The sequence below is a fragment of the Felis catus genome, chromosome E2 (genome assembly GCF_018350175.1).
Source record: "Felis catus isolate Fca126 chromosome E2, F.catus_Fca126_mat1.0, whole genome shotgun sequence".
Taxonomy (NCBI): domain Eukaryota; kingdom Metazoa; phylum Chordata; class Mammalia; order Carnivora; family Felidae; genus Felis; species Felis catus.
This window is the reverse complement of record NC_058382.1, coordinates 33,996,227-34,009,992: the sequence shown is the minus strand read 5'-3', so window position 1 is coordinate 34,009,992 and position 13,766 is coordinate 33,996,227.

Sequence of the window (13,766 nt, the reverse complement as noted above, 5' to 3'; positions counted from 1 at the left end):
CCTAAAGCCGCAGAATACACATTCTTCTCCAGTGCACATGGAATTTTCTCCAGAATAGGCCATATACTGGGACACAAATCAGCCTTCAGCAAGTACAAAAAGATCGAGATCATATCGTGCATATTTTTAGACCACAACACTATGAAACTTGAAATCAACCACAAGAAGAAATTTGGAAAGACCATGAGCACTTGGAGATTAAAGGTCATCCTACTAAAGAATGAATGGGTTAACCAAGAAATTAAACAGGAAATTAGAAATTCATGGAAGCCAATGAAAAGATTAACACGACAGTCCAAAACCTCTGGGATACAGCGAAGGGGGTCATAACAGGAAAATATATAGCAATCCAGGCCTTCCTAAAGAAGGAAGAAAGATCTCAGATATACAACCTAACCTTACACCTTAAGGAGCTGGAAAAAGAACAGCAAATAAAGCCTCAAACCAGCAGAAGATGGGAAATAATACAGATTAGAACAGAAATCAATGATATCGAAATAAAAAAACAAACAGTAGAACAGATCAATGAAACCAGGAGCTGGTTCTTTGAAAGAATTAACAGGATTGATAACTCCCTAGCCAGATTTATCAAAAAGAAGAAGGAAAGGACCCAAATTAATAAAGTCACAAATGAAAGAGAAGAGATCATGCAGAAACACAAACAATAATAATAGAATATTATGGGTAATTATATGCCAGCAAATCAGGCAACCTAGAAGAAATGGAAGAATTCCCAGAAACATATGAACTACCAAAACTGAAACAGAAAGTAGAAAATCCAAACAGACCCATAAACAGGAAGGGAATTGAATCAGCAATCAAAACTCTCCCAAAAAATAGGAGTCCAGGGCCAGATGGCTTCCCAGAGGAATCCTACCAAATATTTATTTATTTATTTATTTATTTATTTATTTATTTATTTATTTATTTATTTATTTTATTTATTTGTTTATATTAAGCATAATCTATTGTCAAATTGGTGTCCACACAACACCTGTGCTCATCTCAACAGGTGCCCTCCTCAATGCCCATCACCCATCACCCACCTTCCCCTCACCCCCACCCCCTATCAACCCTCAGTTTGTTCCCTATATTTGAGAGTCTCTTATGGTTTGCCTCCCTCTCTGTAACTTTTTTCCCCCTGTTCCCCTCCCCCCTGGTCTTCTGTTAAGCTTCTCAAGATCCACATAGGAGTGAAAACATGGTATCTGTCTTTCTCTGTCTGACTTATTTCATTTAGCATAATACCCTCCAGTTCCATCCACATTGCTACAAATGGCCAGATTTCATTCTTTCTCATTGCCAAGTAGTATTCCATTGTATATTTAAACCACATCTTCTTTATCTATCCCATATATTTGTCTCTTTCCATAATTTGCCTATTGTTGAAAGTGCTGCTATAAACATTGGGGTACATGTGCACTCCTGTATCCCTTCGGTAAATTCCCAGTAGTGCTATTGCTGGGTCATAGGGTAGTTCCATTTTTAATTTTTGGAGGAACCTCCACACTGTTTTCCAGAGCAGCTGCACCAGTTTGCATTCCCACCAACAGTGCAAGAGGGTTCCCGTTTTTCCGCATCCTCGCCAGCATCTATAGTCCCCTGATTTGTTCATTTTAGCCACTCTGACCAGTGTGAGGTGGTATCTCAGTGTGGTTTTGATTTGTATTTCCCTGATGAGGAATGATGTTGAGCATATTTTCATGTGTCTGTTGGCCATCTGGATGTCTTCTTTAGAAAAGTGTCTATTTAGAAAAATGTCTTTAGAAAAATTTCTGCCCATTTCTTCACTGGATTATTTGTTTTTCGGGTATGGAATTTGGTGAGTTCTTTATAGATTTTGGATACTAGCCTTTTATCCGATATGTCATTTGCAAATATCTTTTCCCATTCCGTCGGTAGCCTTTTAGTTTTGTTGATTGTTTCCTTTGCAGTGCAGTCTACCAAACATTTAAAGAAGAGTTAATAGCTATTCTTTTAGAAGCTGTTCAAAAAAATAGAAACAGAAGGAAAGATCCCAAACTCATTGTATGAGGCCAGCATGACCTTGATTCCAAACCAGACAAAGACCCCACTCAAAAGGAGAATTAGAGACCAATCTCCCTAATGAACATGGATGCAAAAATTCTCAACAAGATACTAGCCAACCACATCCAACAATACATTAAAAGAATTATTCACCATGATCAAGTGGGATTTATTCCTGGGCTGCAGGGCTATTTCAATATCTGCAAATCAATCAATGTGATATATCACATTAACAAAAGAAAGGATAAGAACCACATGATCCTCTCAATAGATGCAGAAAAAAGCATTTGACAAAATACAGCATCCTTTCTTGGTTAAAAATCCTCAAAAAAGTAGGGATAGAAGGAGGGAAACCTCAAGATCATAATGGCCATATATGAAAGACCCACAGCTAATATTGTCACTAATGGGGGAAAACTGAGAGCTTTGCCCCTAAGGTCAGGAACACGGCAAGGATGTCCACTCTCACCACTGTGTTCAACATAGTACTGGAAGTCCTAGCCTCAGCAATCAGACAACAAAAAGAAATAAAAGGCATCCAAATCAGAAAGGAAGAAGTCAAACCCTCACTGTTTGCAGATGACATGCTATTCTACATGGAAAACCCAAAAGATTCCACCAAAAAACTGCTAGAACTGATCCACAAATTCAGCAAAGTCACAGGATGTGAAACCAAGGTACAGAAATCGGTTGCATTTCTACACACCAATAATGAAACAGCAGAAAGAGAAATCAAGGAATCGATCCCAATTACAATTGCACCAAAACCCATAAAATACCTAGGAATAAACCTAAGCAAAGAGGTGAAAAATCCATACGCTGAAAACTATCAAAACTTATGAAGGAAACTGAAGACACAAAAACATGGAAAAACATTCCATGCTCATGGGTAGGAAGAACAAATATTGTTAGAATGTTGATACTACCCAAAGCAATCTACATATTCACTGCAATTCCTATCAAAATAACACCAGCATTCTTCACAGAGCTAGAACAAACAATTCTAAAATTTGTATGAAACCAGAAAAGACCCCAAATAGCCAAAGTAATGTTGAAAAAGAAAACCAAAGCAGGAGGCATCACCATCCAGCTGTGTTACAAAGCTGTAACCATCAAGACAGTATGGTCACTGGCACAAAAAAAGACACATGGTTCAATGGAACAGAATAGAGAACCCAGAAATGGACCCATAAGTGCATGGCCAACTAATATTTGACAAACCAGGGAAGAATATCCAATGGAAAAAAGACAGTCTCTTCAGCAAATGGTGCTGGGAAAACTGGACAGCGACATGCAGAAGAATGAACCTGGACCACTTTCTTACACCATACACAAAAATAAACTCGAAATGGATGAAAAACTTAAACATAAGACAGGAAGCCATCAAAATCCTAGAGGAGAAAGAAAGCAAAAACCTCTTTGACCTTGGCCGCAGCAACTCCTTACTAGACATGTCTAGTAAGGCAAAGGAAACAAAAGGAAGGAAACAAAAGCAAAGGAAACAAAGGCAAAGGAAACAAAAGCACAAACGAATTATTGGGACCTCATCAAGGTCAAAACTTCTGTACCGCAAAGAAAACAATCAACAAAACTAAAAGTCACTCAATGGAATGGGAGAAGACATTTGCAAATGACATATCAGATAAAGGTTTAGTGTGCAAAATCTCTAAAGAACTTACCAAATTCAACACCCCAAAACCAAATAATGCAGTGTAGAAATGGGCAAAAGACATGAACAGACACCTTTCCCAAGAAGACATCCAGATGGCTAACAGACACATGAGAAAATGGTCAGCATCACTCATCATCAGGGAACTACAGATCAAAACCACAATGAGATACCACCTCACACCTGTCAGAATGGCTAAAATGAACAACTCAGGAAACAATAGATATTGACAAGGCTATGGAGAAAGGGAAACATTTTTGCATTGCTGGCGGGACTGCAAACTGGTGCAGCCAACTCTGGAAAGGAATATGGAGGTTCCTCAAAAACTTAAAAATAGGCCTCCCCTATGACCCAGCAACTGCTCTACTAGGTATTTAGCCAAAGCATACAAAAATGTTTATTTGAAGGGGCACATGCACCCCAATGTTTTAGCAGCACTATCAACAATAGCCAAAGTATGGAAAGAGCCCAAATGTCCATCAACTGACAAATGGATAAAGAATATGTGGTTTATATATACAATGCAATATTACTCGGTGATCAAAAAGAATGAAATCTTGGAGCTCCTGGGTGGCTCTGTCAGTTAAGTGTCTGACTTAACTCAGGTCATGCAATCTCACAGTTTGTGTGTTCAAGCCCCACATTGGACTCTGTGCTCTGACAGCTTGTAACCTGGAGCCTGCTTCAGATTCTGTGTCTCCCTCTCTCTCTGCCCCTCCCCTGCTTGTGCTCTGTCTGTCTCTCTCTCAAAAATAAACATTAAAAAAATAAAAAAAAAAAAGAACGAAATCTTGCCATTTGCAACAATGTGGATGGAACTAGAATGTAATATGCTAAGCGAAATAAGTCAGCCAGAGAAAGATAAATATCATATGACTTTGGTCATATGTAGAATTTAAGAAATACAACAGATGAACACAGGGGAAGGGAAGGAAAAATAAGATAAAAATAGAGAGGGGGGCAAACCATAAGAGACTCTTAAATATAGAGAACAAATTGAGGGTTTCTGGAAGAGTGTTGGGTGGGGGGATGGCCTAAATGGGTGATGGGAATTAAGGAGGGCTCTTGTTGGGATAAGCACTGAGTTTATATGTAAGTGATGAATCACTAAATTCTACTCCTGAAACCATTATTACACTATATGTTAATTAACATGGATTTAAATTAAATTTAAAAAATAAAAATAAGAGAGGTGGAATGAAGGCATCTCCTCTCAGTGAAAAAAAGAAAAAAAAAACGAATAAGGAAGCCACAAGGAGTGTTAGGTGGGTCTGGGTGTGGGTATAAATTGAAAACTCAAGCTCATGCACATGAAGCAATAAAGTGTGTATTTATACTGCCAGCAGGGTGCAGGACTTCCTGAACTGAGTAAGTAACCTGGGAACACATCCAGACTAATGACTAATGCAAACTTTGAGGTTCCAGGCAGGAATAAGTGCAAAACCACCCTTGAAGGAAATGTGGGTAATCCAGAGAGCACACTGTCCACAAGACACCCAAATTCCACTCAAGATGAGCTTCCAAGTAAATGAAAACTTCAAGCCATATAAGGAAGCCATCTACCACAAGAGAGAGCTAGCAAAACACAATCAGTAAGAAGATAAGCACCCCAATGATCTGATGCAATAGAACAACCTGGACGAAACTACAAAGGAACTAGTTTTTCACTGATGAAGGAAACAGAACCATAATGAAATCGTAGGACTTCAGGGGTTAAAAAAAAAAAAAAAAAGAACAGTTAGATTGGAAAATGAACTCAATGGAAATTTCTAGAAATAAAAATTATTGATAAATGAAAAACTCAGTGAATAAGTAAATAGATTAGATACAGCTATAAAAAGTGAGAGAATTGAAAGAAGTATCTAAGGAAATGATCCAGAATTTAGCAGAGAGCTCATAAATAAATGGAAATTACAGCAGATCAGCTAAGAGGTATGTGGGATGGGATGAGAGGGCCCAACATACGTCTAATGGAAATTCGAGAAGTTATGGGCCAATAGAACAGGGAGAGGCAGTAACTGGAGAGACAGTGACTAAGAAATTTCCAGAGCTGATGGAAGACATTGACTCCAAAATTGAACAATTATGCTGGGTCCAAAGCAACTAGGTTGAGAGGCAGACAGGGGCCAGATAATGTAGGACCCTGGAGCCCACGCAGAGAATTTTGCCTACATCCTAAGACTCTCTTTATTCTTGTTGAGTTTTTGGCATGCAAGTGAATGATCAGTTTTGCTTCTTGAAGCTGCTGTGGGGAAGAGATTGTAGGGGATGCCACAATGCAGGAAGACATCAGGATGCAGAAGGCTATAGATGGATCCCCATAAGAGATCATGGTAGCCTGACCTAGGGTGGAGATGGAGACAGAGAAAAGTGGGTAGGCTAGAAATATTGAGGACATAAGATGGACAGGAGTCAGTGAAGGGAATGAGCGAGAAGAGCAGGTCGAGGGATGCATGCAAAGGAAAGAGAGACATTCCTAGAACTGAACTCAAGGGCTGGAAGGGGTTGGTCTGCAGGACCATGCTCTGTTAGAACAGAAGAACAACAGCAAGTTGAGTGTGTATGGGTTACAGGAAACAGGAAGATGAGGGAGAGGTTCTGTTGACCACACTGCCCAGCAATCTGGAAAGTAGGGCACAAGGCTGATTGCAGGGAGAGAGCTGGGAGATAGATAGGAGGGGGCAGCTGCAAATTTCAGGATGGTGGAGAAGGATCAAAGATATTGTGGCAGGTGGAGAGGAGGGTTGACCAGAAAGCTGAGGGAGGCCTTACTTAGGGCAAAAGTCTATTGGAGGTAGGCGGTCATGGATTCTCAGTGGAACCTCACACTGGGGAGTGGATTATGGACACCACTGCCACTGGGCAGAGCAGGCATAACTTGTGATCTCTAAGGAGCCTATGACCTTCAAGGAGCTTGCCTGAGATTGACTTTGGAATTGGGAGTAACCGATAGTCACATCCTATTGCTGGGACCCTCTGAACCTGGGTTTGGTCATGGGGTTGCAGCTCCACCCCCCCCCCCGACTAGGCCTTATGGCTTGAGTAATGCCCATCCAGCAGGGGCATGGAGCAGAGTCTTTGGGGGCATCATGGCTGGGCTCAAACCCCACTCTGGCACTTACTAACAGCTGCCCTGCATGTAAATGAGGAACATAAAAGTGCTTTGCCCATGGGATTTTCGTGAGCACTGAATGAAGCGATACATAAAGCATCTAGCTCTGTGCCTCACACCTAGAAGGAACTTAGAGTTAGTTATTATAATGGTTGTCATTGTATTGGCTCTAGGGGGTGTGGTGCTCCTGAAAAAAAACACACACACACACAAAAACGCAGGACTGGGTGTGCATGAGATAAAACCCAAGCAGGTGAGGAGGCAGGCCTTGGGTCTCCAGTGGGCATGAGGTGCATGATCAAAGGTGGGTCTCAGCAAGGTCGTCTGGGTAACAAAGACCAGAGGGCAGAGACTGGACGCAGGGAGGCGGGAGGCCATTGGGACACACTCAGACTCTCGGACCCTTTGACTCACCCAAGCCCTCACCATGGGCCTGATCTCAGCCTGCAGAATACAACACAATGAAAATAGCTATTGCTACTGTGTGTCGGGCACTGCCCTGAGGGTTTGTGGGCATTTCCCACATTGATCCTCACAACGTCACGAGGTGGTTACTACTGTTGTACCCATAGAACACAGTTGGCAATGGCTCAGAGAGCTTATATGACCTCCCGAGAACTGGGATTTGATCCTGGGTCTGTCCCAGCCCAAATTCTGTATGTGAAGTCACTGTGATCTCATGTGCCCAGCAGCGAGAATCCAGATATCCTTGGTGTTCTCCCTCTCTATTCTGTTCTTTTCTTTCTTTCTTTCTTTCTTTCTTTCTTTCTTTCTTTCTTTCTTTCTTTCTTTCTTTCTTTTTCTTTTTTTTTTTTTTTTTTTTTTTTTGCGAGAGTGATCTAAAGAATTCTCATTGTACCCATCATCCAGCTTCATCTAATGTCAGTCATGGCCAGTCATATATTAACGCTACTCCACCCATGTCTGTTTTGGCTAACAATTATATATTAATGAGATTTACTCTATGGCAATCTGGTCTTACCGCATTATTGATGATTTATTAAGGGCAATATTTCTTTTAACTTCTACGGGCACGTTTGCCATCTCTGACCTCTTGTGACATAGGTCTAAGTTGGCTTTATCTGCATTTTACAGAAGGGAAAATCGAAGACCAAGGTTCCACAGGGAATGAAGGACTGGATCTGGGACACCCGCACTCCAAACCCTGGCATCTGGTGCTTTCCTCCTGCAAAGTATGTGCGTTCTGGCATCACCAGCACCCCCTTGTGGCTGCAAGACGTTTGCACCGCTCCAACACCAGCTTCTCTGGGTAAAGCTCATTCCACTGTGGTGAGCTTATTTCAGGGGAGGTTGAGGCAGAGGAGGAAGTTGCTTTCAGGACAAAGATAAGGTTTCTGAACAGTGTCTTCCCCACCCTTTGGGCCTCAGACGCACGGACATGGACTCAGGCTCAAGCTTTGTGCTCAGACCTGCACTTGAGCCTGAGACTGCTGCTGTCTCCATGTGACCTCCAAGCTACTTGACCTCTCTGAGTTCCTGTCTCCTTGTTTGGTTAGCAGGGCTATTAACAGGACGTGATGAGGATAAAATGAGACCTGATTTGTACAGGTGCCTGGCCCATTGCATGCTTCAGCCCTTATGGAGTTAGGAGACCCATTTTGCTAGGCGATCTCATTACCCTGCCTTCCTTTACCAAAAATAAGACCCTCATCTGCCTAAGGCAGTGGAAAAGGGCTCTTCCAAGGCCTGAATCTTACTGGGGTTGCTGAAGTATATCCCCGGTATATCCAATCTATCCCCAAAGGGCATGTAAGGTTGGAGTAGATTGAAGAAGCATGGCCAGGGGGTGGGCAGGGGTATCAGGCTCCTGACCATGGAACCAAGTTAGGTGGGGAGGCCTGAGTTCTCTCTGTGGGCTGGGGGAAAGTACCAGGCTACTCCCACGACCCCAGTGTCCAGCTTGTTCACATGCCCCAGGCCTGACTTACTCAAACAGATCATATTTGACTTGGCCAAGCATCATAATGACCTCTCACCCTTGTTATCTGGGTAGCTGGCTCTCTGGGCCACCTTAGTGGTCTCCTGGTTCACTAGAAGAGAGGTAGTGTAGGCGCAGCCTACAGGCACCCGCAGCCTTGGCCAAGGCTCAGCCTCTTTGGGATGAGGAGTTGGACTGCGCTGCCTTCCTGTGTAAGTCAGATGACTGTGCTGAAGGGACACAGAGACAGCCCTGACCCCTAACCCTGGCCAGAGATCCCAGTCATATGATAGCTTGTTGGTCCCACACACAGTAGCCCTATGACCCCAAATGGCAGCTCCTGAACCAAGCCGTGGTAAGTCTAGCCTCACCCAGACCAAGCTGGGACACCTCCTCCCCCCAGTACAAGCTGAGTGTACAGTCCTGGGCCTCAAACTTTTGGTACCCTCTGTATTAGAGATCATCACATTTGGGCCCCCTATGCCCTAACTGTATTGAGCAAGAGGCTGAGGCCCAGAGAGGAAAGAGAAACTTCCTGGAAAAGTCACACAGCAGTCAGTGAGAGGGCCTCCCCACCCTGGGCTCTTTCGTCACCCCTAACCGGGGCATTCAGGCCTTGGGACATTGACCCGTCCTCTCCCCAGAACTTCTACCCTCCTTGGAGTCTCCCAAACCCTGTCCATCACCAATAACCTGTCTCTGGGGGCAGGCTGAAGCCAGAGGCCCTCCTGGAATGCAGCTTCATGACCCCTTGCTGCCACCCTTCAAGTTTTTCTTGTTGTTACAGCTGCCCGGAATCAGAATTTTTCTGGGTGTCTGGACCACTCCTGCACCTGGGCTCCCATACTCTTGGCTTCCATACAGGAGGGGAGCACGTCTGAGTGAGTGCCTCCTGTGCCCAGGCTTGCACCAAACACTAACCATCACAGTGGCCCCCAGGAGCCCTACAGATGGGTGAACACAGGGCAGGAGAAGCCAGCACTCACCTGGCACCTCACAGGGGCAGCTCAGAAGGTCTGGGGAGCCTGGGTCCAGGGGGTAGGAGGCCTGGGGACACACTGAGAGAGTGGTGTGCAGGCCTGCCTCACATCCTAAGCTAGTAACAGGAACCAGGCTGATAACGGTCCTGGCTCCCATGGCCAAGGTCTCTGCCTTTATGGCTGGTTGCTGCCCTACCCACTATAGGACTCCTTCCTTGACCACCCACCTTGCCCTGCCCTCCCGGATGAATTCTCACCGTATCTGCCACCGAACACAGCACTGTTGACCTCGATGAGCTCTTGTGCCATAACATTTTAAAATATCGATCATATTAATTTTTAAAATATAAAATGGGTGCCTGCATGGCCAAGATGATATAGGGAAAAGGAAATCAAGCCACCCGATAGTCTTTCCATCCTAAAGCAGTCCTGTTTTGTGTGAGGGGTGGGGAACGGGGGACAGGGGCTTTCCCCTAGCAGGTCTTTTGTGCTTCCGCACACTCACTGGACAAATACTTACTGAGCATCTACTCAATAAATGGCCCCAGGCAGGGATGCAGAGGTGGGAGAAGAAGAGAGCTGCTCGCCCTTCCTCTCATGGTTCCACATTCCAGTGGGAGACACAGACACGGTCTTGGGCTCCTGTTCTGTGGCCTCGCCTCCACTGTCACAACCAGAAGGCCATGTGACTAATTGCTGAATAATAATGTCCACTGTTCATTGAGCTCTTTTCTGGGCCTGCTAGACCGTGAGCTCCTCGAGCCAGGATTGTGGCTGCATTGGATCCTCACGTAGTCGGTGCTTGGCACGTAGCAGGCGCACGATAAATGCTTGTTGGGTGAAGACTGAAACAGCAGGAGCTGTGCTGAGCTCTTCACCTGCCTGATTCCACTGTCATGATCACTCTGTCAGCAGCCATTGTCTGTAATCTCCAGTTCCTAGGCGGGGGTCTGCGCCCAGAGAGGTACAGCAAGCTGTTCTAGATGATGCAGCTGGTGGCCTTGAGAGCCAGGACTTAGACGGCAAGGCCATACTCTGTGCAAGGCCCCAAACCCGAGTGAGGGTCGGGTGAGGGCATGCACTGGCGTCAGGGGTGTGATCTAGCCACACCCTGACTCAGTTGCTGTGTCACCATGGGTTGGTCACTAGCTCTCTCTGAGCCTCAGTTTTCTCATCTGTAAGATGGGAAAGTATTGATTGCTGCCCTTTGCATTCAAAGAGATAAAGGGAGTAGGACCCATAAAGCATCCTACATGTAGGCTTCCTCCTGATTTGCACACAATACCTCCGAGTGGGTGGCGCTGAAAACAGGGGCTGCCTCTGGGAGGAATTGGCGGTTTGGGAGAAAGGACAGGGATGCTTTTGTGCCTTTGGAATTTTGACTCATGTGAATGTGTTATTTTTAAAAACATTACAATATCCAGCATTTTACCCACAGCTGGAGCTAAGTATTCCCTTTGGCAAAAGACCAGTGGTCAGTTCCTCTTCCTCAGAGCTCCTGGGCAGGAATCCAGGCCTACAGGGATACGGCAGGACCTCTTGGGTGGGTCCTTCCCTAGGCCCATGTCATACTCCCGCTCACAGAGCAGGGTGAGCCTTGCTGATTCCCGAGGCCCAGCCAGGGAGGCCTGTTTCTCCTGGGGCACCCACCTGGCCCTCGGGGGTTCACACCCACAGTCATTGCGGGGCTCCCCTTAGCTGAGCCGGTGTGTGCCCACTGGCCTCACCAGGGCAAGGATTGGAGGGTATTGGTTTTGCCAGGCCTCCTGACACCCCCATCTGGATGGGGAAGCCCTGTTGACGGCTTCCCAAGGAGCAGGAGAACTTCCTGGCAGGCTGCTGTCCTGGCTGATGTTTCTGTTCTGCTCCTGGGGCCGTGGAAGGCAATGAATGTGAGTGCCCCTGGCTGGGGTACTGGTGGTCAATGGCAATGCCTGCCAAGGAGCGGGAGGCATGTCCCTCTGCTGGTGCAGCAGGTGCTGGGACCTGGCACAGGAGTGTGAGAGATCATGGGATCAAGGTTAAAAAGCAAAAAAGTAACAAATAAATAAATAAATACATAGATAGATAAAACCAAACAAAACCCAGAAATGCCTATCCCTGCATCTTAGACTCTTAAACTGTCGTCGGCACCACCATCATCCCATCAGCTATATTTTTGAGTGACGCACTTTTTGCATTCTCTCATTTGATCCTTGTTCTTCCTCTTTTTGTTGTGGTAAAGTACACAGACCTTAAAATTCATTATTTTAAAGAGTGTACAGCTCAACGGCATTCAGCGCATCCACAATACAACCATCAAATTCCACAACATTAGCATCATACCCACTAAGCCCTCCTCCTTCGGCCCTCCCACCCCCACCACCCCCGGAACCACAGATCTCCTTTCTGCCTCCATGGATTTGCCTCTTCTGGGCATTTTATATAAATGCAATCATGCAATATGATGACTGCATAAGTACAAATGCCGGCCTTTGCGCCTGGCTTTTTGTAAGAAGTGTGATGCTTTCTTGGACCCTGTTGTAGCATGCATTGGTGCTTGGTTCCGTTATGTGGCTGGAGAGTGTCCCATTGCATGGCTAGACCACGCTGTGTTCAGTCCTCATCCATCACAGACTCTTGGCTGGTTTCCTATCTCATTCAATCTTCATACCCACTCCCTGAGGTACCTTGGTTGCTCCTGCTTCATCACAGCTCAAAAAATGGAGCAGAGAGAAGTTAACATGCCTCAGGTCAGGATTTGAACTCAGAGCTGGGCTCCAGGGTGGGCAGGCCAGTTAATGGGACACGCTGCCCCTTTGTTCCTTGATGTCCAGAATCTGAGAATCATGGAGACACAGGACAAGGACTTTCAGAGCATGACAGCTCCCACGACCCTCCTGGTGTGGCTCCTGGGGAAGGGCCCTCCCCACCCCAATGATATTTTAAGGTCATGATCCCATGACCTCTCACACTCCTATGCCAGGTCCCAGCTTAGCATAATACATTCTACTTCCATCCATGTTGTTGCAAATGGCAAGATTTCATTCCCTTTGATTGCCGAGTAATACTCCATTGTACATGTATATACCACATCTTCTCTATCCATTTATCTGTCGATGGACATTTGGGCTCTTTCCATACTTTGGCTCTTGTGGATAGTGCTGCTATAAACATGGGGGTGCATGTACGCCTTTGAAAGAGCACTCCTTTAACCTTTTGATAAATACCTAGCAGTGCATTTATCCAAAATTTTATCCAAATTTATCCAATTTATCCAATTGCTGGGTCATAGGGTAGTTCTATTTTTAAATTTTTAAGGAACCTCCATACTCTTTTCCAGGGTGGTTGCACCAGTTTGCAGTCCTACCAGCAATGCAAAAATGTTTCCCTTTCTCCATATCCTTGTCAATATCTATTGTTTCCTGAGTTGTTCATTTTAGCCATTCTGACAGGTGTGAGGTGGTATCTCATTGTGGTTTTGATCTGTAGTTCCCTGATGATGAGTGATGCTGACCATTTTCTCATGTGTCTGTTAGCCATCTGGATGTCTTCTTGGGAAAAGTGTCTGTTCATGTCTTTTGCCCATTTCTACACTGCATTATTTGGTTTTGGGGTGTTGAATTTGGTAAGTTCTTTAGAGATTTTGCACACTAAACCTTTATCTGATATGTCATTTGCAAATGTCTTCTCCCATTCCATTGAGTGACTTTTAGTTTTGTTGATTGTTTTCTTTGCTGTACAGAAGTTTTGATCTTGATGAGGTCCCAATAGTTCGTTTGTGCTTTTGTTTCCTTTGCCTCTGGAGACATGTCTAGTAAGGAGTTGCTGCGGCCAAGGTCAAAGAGGTTTTTGCTTTCTTTCTCCTCTAGGATTTTGATGGCTTCCTGTCTTATGTTTAAGTTTTTCATCCATTTCGAGTTTATTTTTGTGTATGGTGTAAGAAAGTGGTCCAGGTTCATTCTTCTGCATGTCGCTGTCCAGTTTTCCCAGCACCATTTGCTGAAGAGACTTTTTTCCATTGGATATTCTTTCCTGATTTGTCAAATATTAGTTGGC